The sequence below is a fragment of the Gopherus evgoodei genome, chromosome 9 (genome assembly GCF_007399415.2).
Source record: "Gopherus evgoodei ecotype Sinaloan lineage chromosome 9, rGopEvg1_v1.p, whole genome shotgun sequence".
NCBI lineage: Eukaryota > Metazoa > Chordata > Testudines > Testudinidae > Gopherus > Gopherus evgoodei.
Window position 1 is genome coordinate 63,157,068 of NC_044330.1, and position 11,338 is coordinate 63,168,405.

Below are 11,338 nucleotides of genomic sequence, written 5' to 3' on the forward strand. Positions count from 1 at the left end.
ATTCTCCACCCCACATGGGGGTGGCAAGAGGGGACAGGGGGGGCTGAAGAAAGTGCTCTCGGGTGAGATAGAAAACCATTTCTCTCCGGTGCTTGGCTGGTGGCCTTGCTCTCATGCTCAGGGTCTCCCTGATCTCCATTGCTGGGGTCAGGAAGGAATTTCCCCCAGCTCACACTGGCAGGGATGTTGGAGTTTTTGTCATCCTCTGTGGCATGGGGCACAAGTCACTTGCCCAGATCAGCTGGGTACATCTCACCAAATCCATTCCAGTGCAGGGGCCTCCAGTATTGGTACCCCTCTGCCTCTCCTATGCTCCGCCTGTGGCACACAACGGGATATTCTCCTAAGGGCTGGAATATTTTGGTTTAATCCCGGTGGTCGGGCTCAGTGCAGGGGTGACTTTGTGGCCTGTCACGTGCATGGGGTTAGACAGGATTATTTAGTTGTCTTGACTGGCCTTAAAATCTAGACATGGATGTTCTGGCTACAATGTTGCAGTGTCTGACTCGTGGTCTATCCAGCTCCCAGGGGCCTCGTTCCAATCGAATTCCAGGCCAGGATTCAGAGACTGGCAGCTGCAGGGCAAGGCAATGGGGGCTGGTGGGAGTCACTTTGGGGCTGTCACTAGCCACAGAAAACAGAACCTCTCCCAACATCCCGACTGCTGCCCATCAGGGCATCTGGCCGTAGAGGAGCCGGGTCAGCGCCCCCCGTGGAAGGAATCGGGGGGATGGAAACCCCCAGGATGGGGAGTTGTGTGTTTCAGCCGTGTTAGTATCACTCAAACACATGCACAGTACCCACACGCAGAGCCAGTTCATGCTGTAAAACCCCCAGACCCACGAGGGACGTGTTAATCTCAGCACAAGTTCTGCTTTAACCCATTAGAAATAACCCTGTAATTATTGTGGCGTCTCAGTGCCAGAGGACGCCAAACCCCTGAGCTGTCAGTAGAGGGCCAGGTGTAGCGTCACTGGACACTGTCAGTGCTTCGGCAGCGAGGCCTTGTACGTGCTGGCCCTGGTGGCTCAGACACATGGCTAGGGAAAGGGGAAGGTTACACACATCCCCAGCCGGAGCCCTCACCCCTTCCTGCACCCCAACCCCCTGCCCAGCCCGGAGCCCCTTCCCGTACCCTGAACCCCTCATTTCTGCCCTTCATCCCCTGTTAGAGCCCTCACCCCCTCCTGCATCCTTACCCCCCTGCCCCAGCCCAGAGCCCCTTCCCATGCCCTGAACCCCTCACTCCTGGCCTTCACCCCCCTTTAGAGCTGCTGTGTCACTCTACTGGCTCTTTACCTCCAGCACCCACACTTGCCTTGCGAGCTCTAGCGCTGGCAGGCAGATGTGCACGCTGCTAGGCAGCAGCCTTGGTAACAGCAGACATGTGTCTCTGTGGCACAATGGGTCTTTGTGTTTTGCTGTTAATCGAAAGGATGGTGGTTTGAGCTCCCCCAGGGATGGCAGTAACCCCTTGCTCCTCAAGACCTGCTGGGAGCCTCAAAGGCTACCTTAAACCCATCTCTCTTGGCCTCAGTGGTTTCAGCTCAGGCCCGAAGACTGTGCTGGATGCAACTCAGAAATCCATCTCCTGACACCCATGCCGGAGGCTCAGGCTTAATCCTCAAAGTTGAACGCAAAACCTTCAGCCAGGCATGTTTTGCTCCATTCTCGCCTCCGCCCAAGCGGCAATGGAGAAATGTAGGAGAAACGCTGGCTAGAAGACGCCTCCCTCTCACTTCTCTGTAGGCTGTGACATTATTAATATCAACTGGGACCATATAGATCATTGCTGCCACCACTATTATATATTTGCAACAAATATTGTGCAAAAGTTGTCGTGTGAGGTGTCTATGACAAGGTTATGATTTGCTGGTTATAATTATACTAGCTGTATGTGTGTACCATTTTTGTATTTGAAATTATGAATATGGGCTATGTACTTGTATCTCAAATGTATTTGATTTCAAGTAGCCTCAGTGATGCATTTGGTCAGCTTCTTGAGAAAGGACTATTCTCAGTAAGTGCCCAATCAAGAAACGCTTCACTGACAATGGACTTTGGAAAATGCCAATCCACATCTGAGCTTTCCTGGGAACATTCAAACTAACATGTAAACAATGGCGTAGGCCTGCAAATTGAATCATGCATGGACATGTGACCTGCCCATGTGACTCCAGACTCCATCTTACTGCTGTGATTTTCCTAGGTCAGCCCTAGGACCAATCCTATTCAACTTATTCATAAATGATTTGGAGAAAGGGGTAAACAGTGAGGTGGCAAAGTTCACAGACGATACTAAACTGCTCAAGATAGTTAAGACCAAAGCAGACTGCGAAGAACTTCAAAAAGATCTCACAAAACTAAGTGATTGGGCAACAAAATGGCAAATGAAATTTAATGTGGATAAATGTCGCGTTGGAAAAACATAACCCCAACTATACATACAATATGATGGGGCTAATTTAGCTACAACTAATCAGGAAAGAGATCTTGGAGTCATCATGGATAGTTCTCTGAAGACGTAGCAACGAATTGACACATATGACCCCAAGATGAGATCATTAATACACTAACCTGAGGAGAAGGACACTCCAACACTAGTAGGGAGAGGAAATACAAAAAGGGAAGAGGGGAGAAACCCCTACTGAACATGCATTACACCTAGCGACGGCAGCAGAACAGATTATCGGCTACACAACCCAAGAACGGGATCTGCATGTTGCTGTAGACAGATCAGTGAAAAGCTCCACTCAATTCACAGCTGCCAGCAAAAAAGTTAACATCAAGTTAGTATTCATAAGGAATGGGCTGGAGAATAACACCGAACATTTGTATACAAACCAAGGGGGAAGCCTCCAATACCCTGGGACCACCCTGCCTACTACAGCGCTGCACACAGGATATTTTATATCTATCTTTGAGAACTGGGGAAGAAATGGGTCTAAAAAGAAACATTTGCTAATGAGAGAAAACCACCCGAATATGAAGAGATTTTATATTAAGTGAGAGTAATTGGACAGTGGAAGTTCAATTAACAGACAGCAATAATTCCCCCTCCCACACACACACACACCATTCACATGGCAGCAGGGAGCCCTTTGGGGAGGTGCTTTAAGAGGGTACGTGAGGGGAGTGTGGAGCAGGAAAACTTCCTGGCAGTGGGGAGGAGGCAGAAGCAGGGGCAGGCAGGTGACTGGCAGTTGGGGGTAGCAGTAGCCAGGACTGCGTAACCTTGTGCTGGACAGTCTCCACTGCGGACTTTTTCCTCCTGTCCCCTTCCTCGCCAGCAGAGAAAGGCCAGTCCAGAGGCAGCTGTGTCTCAGGGCTCTGCAAACTGCACCCATTAAGCCCCTTCTCCTTTGGGGAATGATTCAGGACAATTTCCCAAAGAAAGGAAGAAAATTTGCTGCAGGTCAAACGGGTGTGAAAATATCCCAAATCTGAGATTGTTAAATTAACATTGGAGAATTAAAGAGAAAATGGGGCAAAATCTGAAAAGGAGACTAGAGAAAGTGTCAATAATTGCTCCACCAGCACCGACCCCTCATGGAGCCCTTGCTGCTTTTACAGCTGAGAGGAAACTTCCTCTCTCTGATGCCTGGCCATGGTGGAACTGGTGACCCAGTGAAGCTGACTTGAGGCTGATGCAAGGTAAGCAAAGCTGAACCAGCTGCCCAGGGTACGGGGTTGGAAGTCAGAATGGGGGGTGGGCCTGGGTTCCCCTACATCAGTGGTTCTCAACCAGGGGTACGTGTACCCCTGAGGGTACGCAGAGAACTTCCATCAACGCATCTAGTTAATTGCCTCATTTTACCACAGGCTACAGAAAAAGCACCAGCAAAGTCTGTACGAACTGACATCCCCGCACAGAGAGTGACTCGTACACATGGCTCTGTGCCCCAGGCACTGACAGGGGAGCGCAGGGCTCACACCCCTGGGGTGTATGGATAATTCTCAGGTACAAGGAGACGGTTGCCAGCCACGCGCAGTCCCCAGGTGCGGGGACAGGCAGCTGTTTCCAGATCGGACACTCGGGGCCCACAAGTGACCTGCTGCCCGACACCAGCTCCTGGACTTGCCTCTTGGGCAGGAGACCCCCCAACCCCTCCCCCACTCTACCCCCTAATCTCTACTCCCCTCCCCGAGCTGGGGGAGAACCCAGGAGTCCTGGCTCCCAGCCCTGCCCACCCCCGTATTTCCATAGGGCTCCCCCCAACGCCTCCCCCCAACCCCCGAGCGGGGCAGCCCCGCGGGGCACGTCGGGGCGGGCACAGACGAGGCCAGGGGAGAAGCAGGCGCCCGGCAGCCCCCACCACACTGGGTGGCGCCGCGCTGCAAGGGGGCGGGGCCAGGCCGAGACCCTGGGACACGAGAGTTCGCGTCAGGAGCCGGAGCTTGGGGAGGGCGGGGCCGGGGATCTCTGGGGGGCGGGGCGGAAGGTACCCGATTGACCCAGGGACCCGCCCTTTCCTGGGCTCGAGAGGACGGAAGCGCCCCGGGGCAGGCTGGGAGTTGTTGATCCTGGCTCATCTCAGAGCGGAAGTGACGAACGGTTGCTCAGGCAACACGCCCCTCCCGGTGCACACTGGGAAGCGTAGTTCTCCCTCTCACACGCTGCCTCTATTGGAGGAGGGGCCGTAACTCGTCAGTTCGCCGCGCCCCTCCCCGCTCCCTGATTGGCGGAGAAAGCGCGGAACAGAGACTCGGCGCGTGGGGTGAGGGCTCCTTCCCTCGCCCCGAGGCTTCGCTTCCCCCACACCCCCGGCACGGGGAGCCAGGGGGGAGGCACCAGTGGGACCCGCCCCGGCGCTGCTGAGGGGAATCGGGCTCGGGAGCAGCCGGCGGGCGGGGCCGGGCCGGGGAGCGCTGAGGCGGGACCGGGAGTGACGGCTCCGCACGTGGGGGCCGGGAGCTCAGACACCCAGTTCCACGTGCCAGGCCCAGCCTGTGCCTGGGGAGCAGCCCGGGCCCGTGGGAGCCGCCCTGGGGGGGATCAGGGCAGAGGCAGCGCGAGTGAAAGGGCTTCACCCCCCCCGCTGGGCCTGGGCAGCAGCCCCACAAGCGGCAGCCTGGGGCCGCGGGGCCTTCAACCTCCCCCAACCTGCCCCCCGGTGTCCCCCCCCATCCGCTGTGATTCTCCTGCCAGCACCGCCCCCTCCTCTCCCTCTGTAGGGCCCCAGCAGCCCCTTCAACCCCCCCAACCTGCCCCCCAGCGTCTCCCCATCTGTTGTGACCATCTTGCCAGCCCCACACCCATCTGTGGGGATCCCTCAGCCCCCAGCATCCCCTCCCCCATCGTGTACAGTCTGCCTGGCCTTTCCCTTCGCCCCAACCTCCTCCTCCCCCCTGTCCTCAGCACCCCGACACCGACCTCCTCTCGCCCCATCTCCCACATCCTCCTTCCTGTCCTCAGCACCCCGCCCCCCTTCCTCCTCCTCCCCCCCATCCCCGTCCTCAGCGCCCCACCCCTAATTGCCTCCAACCCATTTCTCATTGCTGGGCCCCACTTTCCCATCCCCCCACTCTCCCAGTCCATCCCCAGGGTGTGAGGTTCCTCATCTTCAATCTCTGCTACACCCAAACCTGCCAGGTTCCCCTTTTCAACCACTGTGGGGTCGTCCAACCCGCCGACACCCATCCACTCTGGGCTCTCTAAATCCCACATTCCCACAATGCTCCTTGGTAACGCCACTCTCCTCTCTCCCTAATCCCCCTATTCCCTTCCCTTAGGTCCTCCTGGACACCCCAACCCACAGTCAGGCCTCCACATACATCCCAGTCATTCACATGCTGAGCTAGTTCTTCAGGGACCCCCACAGCCCAGCAAACTTCTCCTTCCATGAGCCCCATGGACCTGTGGCCAGGAAGGTGAGGAAGCTCCCACTTTGGCTGGGCTGGGTGTGGGTGTTAATCTTTTCCTGTCTTGTGTGTGCTGTGCTCACAAAGGCTTTTTGCTCCCTCAGGGTGAGGTGTGGTTTTGGCCGAAGATGAGGTGTTTTGGTAGCCCTGTGGATGCTGTGTGGTGTCTGGAATGGGGCGTGTGTGTTCCCATCATGCCCCTTCCCCTCTGCCTGCAGAGCTGAGGACAGACAGGTCTGAGGAGCAGAGCAGGAGCTCTGGGAAGGAGAAGAGCAATATGAAGATGGAGTGTAAGATGAGGCCAGGTAACTTCTGTGGAGGGAGACATGCTGGACAGGGCCTAGGATTGGGGAGACAAGCAGGTGTGAGCCCCGGGCTCAGATTTCTAATTGTAGCTGTGATGACAGAATGGGAGGAGGGTTGAAGCCGAAGCCCTGGTGTGCGGGAGTAGCGAGAAGAGGAGCCTCACCACCATTGCTTTTTCTTTTCCTCTTGTGTTGTGTTTCATAGCAAGGGAAAAGAAGTCACGGGGACGGAGTCCAGCCCTGAGGTGAGATGGAAAGGATCAAGAGCAGTGACAGCATTGTTGAGGGGTGCAGGGCTCCAGGTAACTGGCAATATGGCGTGGGGACAGAAGTTTACATTCTCAGGCCTACGACTGCCTTTCGAGCTAAACAATATGTTCCTTTAAAGTTAGCATGAGTACATGTAATCATTTATCATTTTCTTGTGTTCTTTTGTTTATGGTACAAGATGTATTCGATCAAAGGAGGCGGGAGGTTAGTAGTATGGGTTAAGGATATAGTTAATTAAAAGATCTGGTAGTTAATGAATTGTAAATGATGAATTGTAGCACCTGTGAACATCTTTGTAAACAAGTAAGGTATATAAGACATGGCAATGAATAGTGATGTGTGCATGATCTGAGATTTTATATCTCCTTGCACCTTATTTGACTCAAATAAAGATACTTGCTTCTCCACTCCGGTGTGGTCATTGGGGATATGCACACCGGGCAAACGAACCCCAGCTGTTGTCCCTCTGCAACAGCGTGAATCCTGTTGATGCCAGGCAAGACCTGCCCAACTGGGACAAGAGTAACCGTCTCTGTCGGTGAGATGTGTATCTGGTTTGGGAAGGGCTCTGGTCACAGCCCTCCTGGCTCCAGGCAGGGACTTCCCATTACCTGGGTGTGGGTTTCCGGACTAGCTGTGGCTTCAGGGGAGATGATGTTGCCATTTGCGAGAGCTGATCATCTCTCTGGCCAGGAGTGGTGTGTGCTCCCTAGCAGAAAGTTGGATCCATGAGGGTGACTCCCTGTTGTGAATTTCTTTCGTCCTCCTAGGTTTCTCTCTCTGTGTTGGCCAACTTTCACTCAAACTCTCTCTCTCTCCTTTCATGGACACCTGTCATGTTCAGTTGCCTGCATTCTCTTCCTCTGCTCCCCCTCCCCCAGTCTCCTATGGGCTCAGCTGGGTCTATCTGCCCAAGGGCAGGGTCTCTGCCATACTGGGAAGGATGTGTCCTGCCTGCCAGGATAAGGGGGTTGCTCCTCCCACCCCCTATCTTCGGGAAGACCTCATTGCTGTAACTGGGTCACAGTGTGAGTGGCCAGTCATGTCTTTGGGGCTGTGAGGTCTGAGACTGAGAGGGGTGGGCTCGCGGTCATGGCTTTGGGCAGAGGAGAAGTGGGGCTGGGATTAGAGATGCCCCTTTCACCCGCTAGCTCCATTACTGCATCACCCAAAAGCCTCGCTCAGGGTCCACTATGCTTCCTTGTGCTGGGCACTGCAGGGACAATCAGAGGGACAGCAGGATGCATGAGGAAATAGATGAGTGTGTGAGGCAGATGGGTGAAGGGGTGTGTGTGGCATACATTGGGGATGGATGGGGGGTTGAGGGTTGGACAGACAGCAGGACAGATGGAGAGCTGTAGGGACGGATGGTGATGTCACAGGCTGGACTTGTGATGGGTTCAGCTCATGGCCGCTGACTCTGTCATCTCCTGCCCCCATCTGCCCGTCTGACTCTGCCCCTGTCTCTCACAGGCAGCACTCAGCAGAGTCTGGCCCTGTTGTTACACTGGTGCCTACATCCAGCGCACACCTGTGCGTAATGTGCTCCTGGAGAGCTCAGGCAGGGAGAAGCATGTGGCTCGCGGCTGCTTAACCAGCTACTCCAAAGAGTGCCGCAGATCTCCCCCTCCTTGGGCAGCAAGACCCTGGCCTGGGGGTTCCCTGTCCCTCCTCGCTGCCAAAGCAGCCTGCTCAGCGCAGAAACCGAGGTCACCTGTCTCTGCCCAGCCTCTAGCTGGAGCTGCTCCAGCCCCGAATTGCTGGTATCCAGCCTGGCTGGAGTTGGTGCGATGTCCTAGTGGAGTCCGTTCTTTCTCCCTGGTAGATTATGATTTTCCCCACTGCAGTTAGTTGCTCTTTCTCTGCTTCCCCATAGCCCCTCCCCAGTGATAGTGACCTCTGCTGGCCAGGCATGGGAGTGTCCTGTAGGTGCCTTCTTGTAGGAGCAGTGACTCCTGGTGGCGAGGGGCAGCAATGCCTGGCATGTATCCCGCCTAGCATTGCTGCAGTGACCCCTGGTGGCAACTGAGGTCAGTTGTCTATGTGACCCCACTACTGCCATTGTGCCTGTGAGTGCTGGTGGGTAGGTGAGGCAGGGCCTTGTATGTATATCAGCCATTGGAGCAGAGCCCTCTGCGTATCCCACTCTCATCTCGGTGACTCGTGTTGCCCAGGTGGGGCAGTCCCCTGTGTGTATTTACTCCCCCAACCCCTGCATTGGGCCTGTGACCACTGGTAGCCAGAGGAGTCAGTGCCCAAGGTGTATTCTTCACCTCCCCCAAGGTGGCAGGGTGCCTGGGTGGCTGTGTCAAGCAGTGCCCTGGGTATCTTCCAACCCCTTTGTGGCAGTGAGCCCTGCTTCTGGTGTGTATCACTCCCCCACTAGGGATGTGCACTGGTGGCCAAGTATGGCAGTGCCCTTTGTGTAGCCCCCTCTCTCCCCCACCCGCAGGGTGACCAGATAGAAAGTGTGAAGAATTGGGACGGGGTGGAGGATAATAGGCACCTACATAAGAAAAAGGCCCCGAATATCAGGACTGTCCCTATAAAATCGGGACATCTGGTCACCCTATCCCCTCTACCCCTGTGCCAGGTATGGCAGGCACTGATCCCTGGCATCCCTGTGGGGTAATACCCTCTGTATATCCCCCAATTGGGGCAGTGACCCCTGCTGGTCAGGTGGGGCAGTGCCCTGTGTGTGTGTGTCCCCTATTTAGGTAGTGACCCCGATGGCTAAGTGAGGCAGTGGCCTTTGATTTCCTCTTCTCTCCCCAGCCCCCTCTGTCTCTGGGGTAGGGCCCCCAGTTGGGGCACTACTCGATGTGTATCTCTACTAATTGGAGCAGTGACCTCCCCGTGGTGCCCTGGTGTGGCAGTGCCCTATTGGTATCTCCCTCCCCCTCTCCCCACGCCATTGTGGTAGTGGCCACTTCAGGCAGTGGCCCGTTTATCATCTCCCCCCACCAGCACCATTGCAGCAGTGCCACCTGGTGGCCATGTGCGGCAGTGCCCTGCCTGTATCCCCCTCAACCATTGCTGCAGTGACCCCAGGTGCCCAGTTTGAGTAGTAGCCTGTGTGTACCTCACCTCTTGGGGCAGTAACGTGTGGGGCCAGCTAAGACAGTGCACAGTCTGTGACGTCTGGTGGCCACGTAGGGCAGTGGCCTGTATGTACCATCTCCTCTGGAGCGGTGACCACTGGTGTCTTGGTGCTAAAATGCAGCCACCTCTGGGTTACGTGGTGGGGCTGTTTACAGGACAGTGGGGACAGCCCCCCCATTCCAGGAAGTAGGGGAAAATCTGGTGTTCGGGGCAGAGCGTTCCACCTTCTATTGAACTGTGATGCTCTGAGCACCTTTCCCTTCCATGAAGAAGACCCTGTGTGACTCCAGAGCTGGTCCAGTAACAGGTATCACCTCACCTGCCTTGTCTCTCTGGTATTCTGGCCAGTGTCCAACTTCCCCTTCACTGTTGGTCTTCAAACCTCCTCCAAGCCTCCCCCACAGTCCCTTAAGATGCCAAACCTCCCCTGGAGCCGAACCCTGGGGAAGGCACCCCACCTGAAAACCCTACGGCACCATGGGAGTGGTAGTGTCCACTGCCTCCATCTCCCACCAGCCAGGACAGACCCCACAGCACCATGGGAGTGGTTGTGTCTCCTGCTTCCATTTCCTGACAGCTGCTGCCAGGCCCGGCCCAGACTTCCCATTTCTGGTGCGAGTCTGGAAGCAGGTGCTGCCGTGAGGCGGTGCCGGGAAGGGTGGTGCTGGTGTCAGGAGAAAGCAGGAGGAGTAGGTGGGTCTGTACTACTCCGGGGACGTGCTGCCCTTGCTGTGAAAGGGCCTTGCTATTAGAGGAGATGTCATCTCCCTGCCCTTCCACGCTCTGCACCAGCCCCTGCTTGTCACGGGAGCAGGGCTGGCTCCAGGCACCAGCGTAGCAAGCAGGTGCTTGGAGCAGCCAATTCAAAGGGACGGCCCGTCCGGTATCAGGGCAGCACGTCTGGGTCTTTGGAGGAAATTCGGCGGCGGGTCCCCCATTCCCTGTCTTAGTCTTTGAGCTGCCACCAAATGTCTACCAAAGAGGAAGGGAGGGAGGACTCGCCGCCGAACTGCCGCAGAAGAAGCAGTGTGGTTGAGCTGCCGCCGAAGAGCCACAGCTTTTTTTCTTTCTTATTTACTTTCTCCACACTGGTCATGGTTTTATAGACCTCCGTCGTATCCCCCTTTAGTCGTCTCTTTTCCAAGATGAAAAGTCCCAATCTTATGAATCTCTTCTTAGACGGAAACTGGTCCATATCCCCTCATCATCTTTATTGTCCTTTTCTGAATCTTTCCCATTCCAATAGATCTTTTTTGAGATTGGGGTGACGGCATCAGCATGCAGTATTCAAGATGTGGGCGTACCATGGATTGATATTGAGGCGATATGATAGTTTCTGTCTTCTTACCTATCCCTTTCTTAATGATTCCCAACACTCCGCTGCACATTGAGTGGATGTTTTCAGAGAAGTATCCACAACGACTCCCAGATCTCTTTCTCGAGTGGTAACAGCTAATTTAGACCCCATCGTTTTATAGGGATAGTTGGGATTATGTTTTCCAATGTGCATTACTTTGCACTTAACAGCACCGACGTTCATCTGCCATTTGGTTGTCCCGTCACCCAGTTTTGTGAGATCTCTTTGTGGCTCTTCGCAGGCTGCCTGGGACTTAACTATCCTGAGCAATTTTGTATCATCTGCAAATTTTGCCACCTCACTGTTTACCCCTTTCCCCAGATCATTTATGAATAAGTTGAACAGTACTGCTCCCAGTACAGACACCTGGGGATAAGAGAGGGAAGATCCTCTTCTGACACTGGCAGACCAGGTGCCAGCTCATGCCAAGGCCCCTAGGCCT

The 11,338-nt window shown here is 55.1% G+C and overlaps 1 long non-coding RNA gene across 2 annotated transcripts; it reads left to right on the forward strand.

The window, feature by feature from the left end:
* Positions 1 to 5,465: 5,465 nt before the first annotated feature.
* Positions 5,466 to 6,487, forward strand: LOC115658023. 2 transcript variants are annotated; one of them, XR_004002125.1, is made up of 3 exons: positions 5,466 to 5,871; positions 5,967 to 6,224; positions 6,373 to 6,388. It is a non-coding gene; the product is annotated as an uncharacterized LOC115658023 (long non-coding RNA). The 2 variants fall into 2 exon arrangements; XR_004002124.1 differs by having other exon boundaries at positions 5,468 to 5,871; positions 5,967 to 6,167; positions 6,373 to 6,487.
* Positions 6,488 to 11,338: the final 4,851 nt, after the last annotated feature.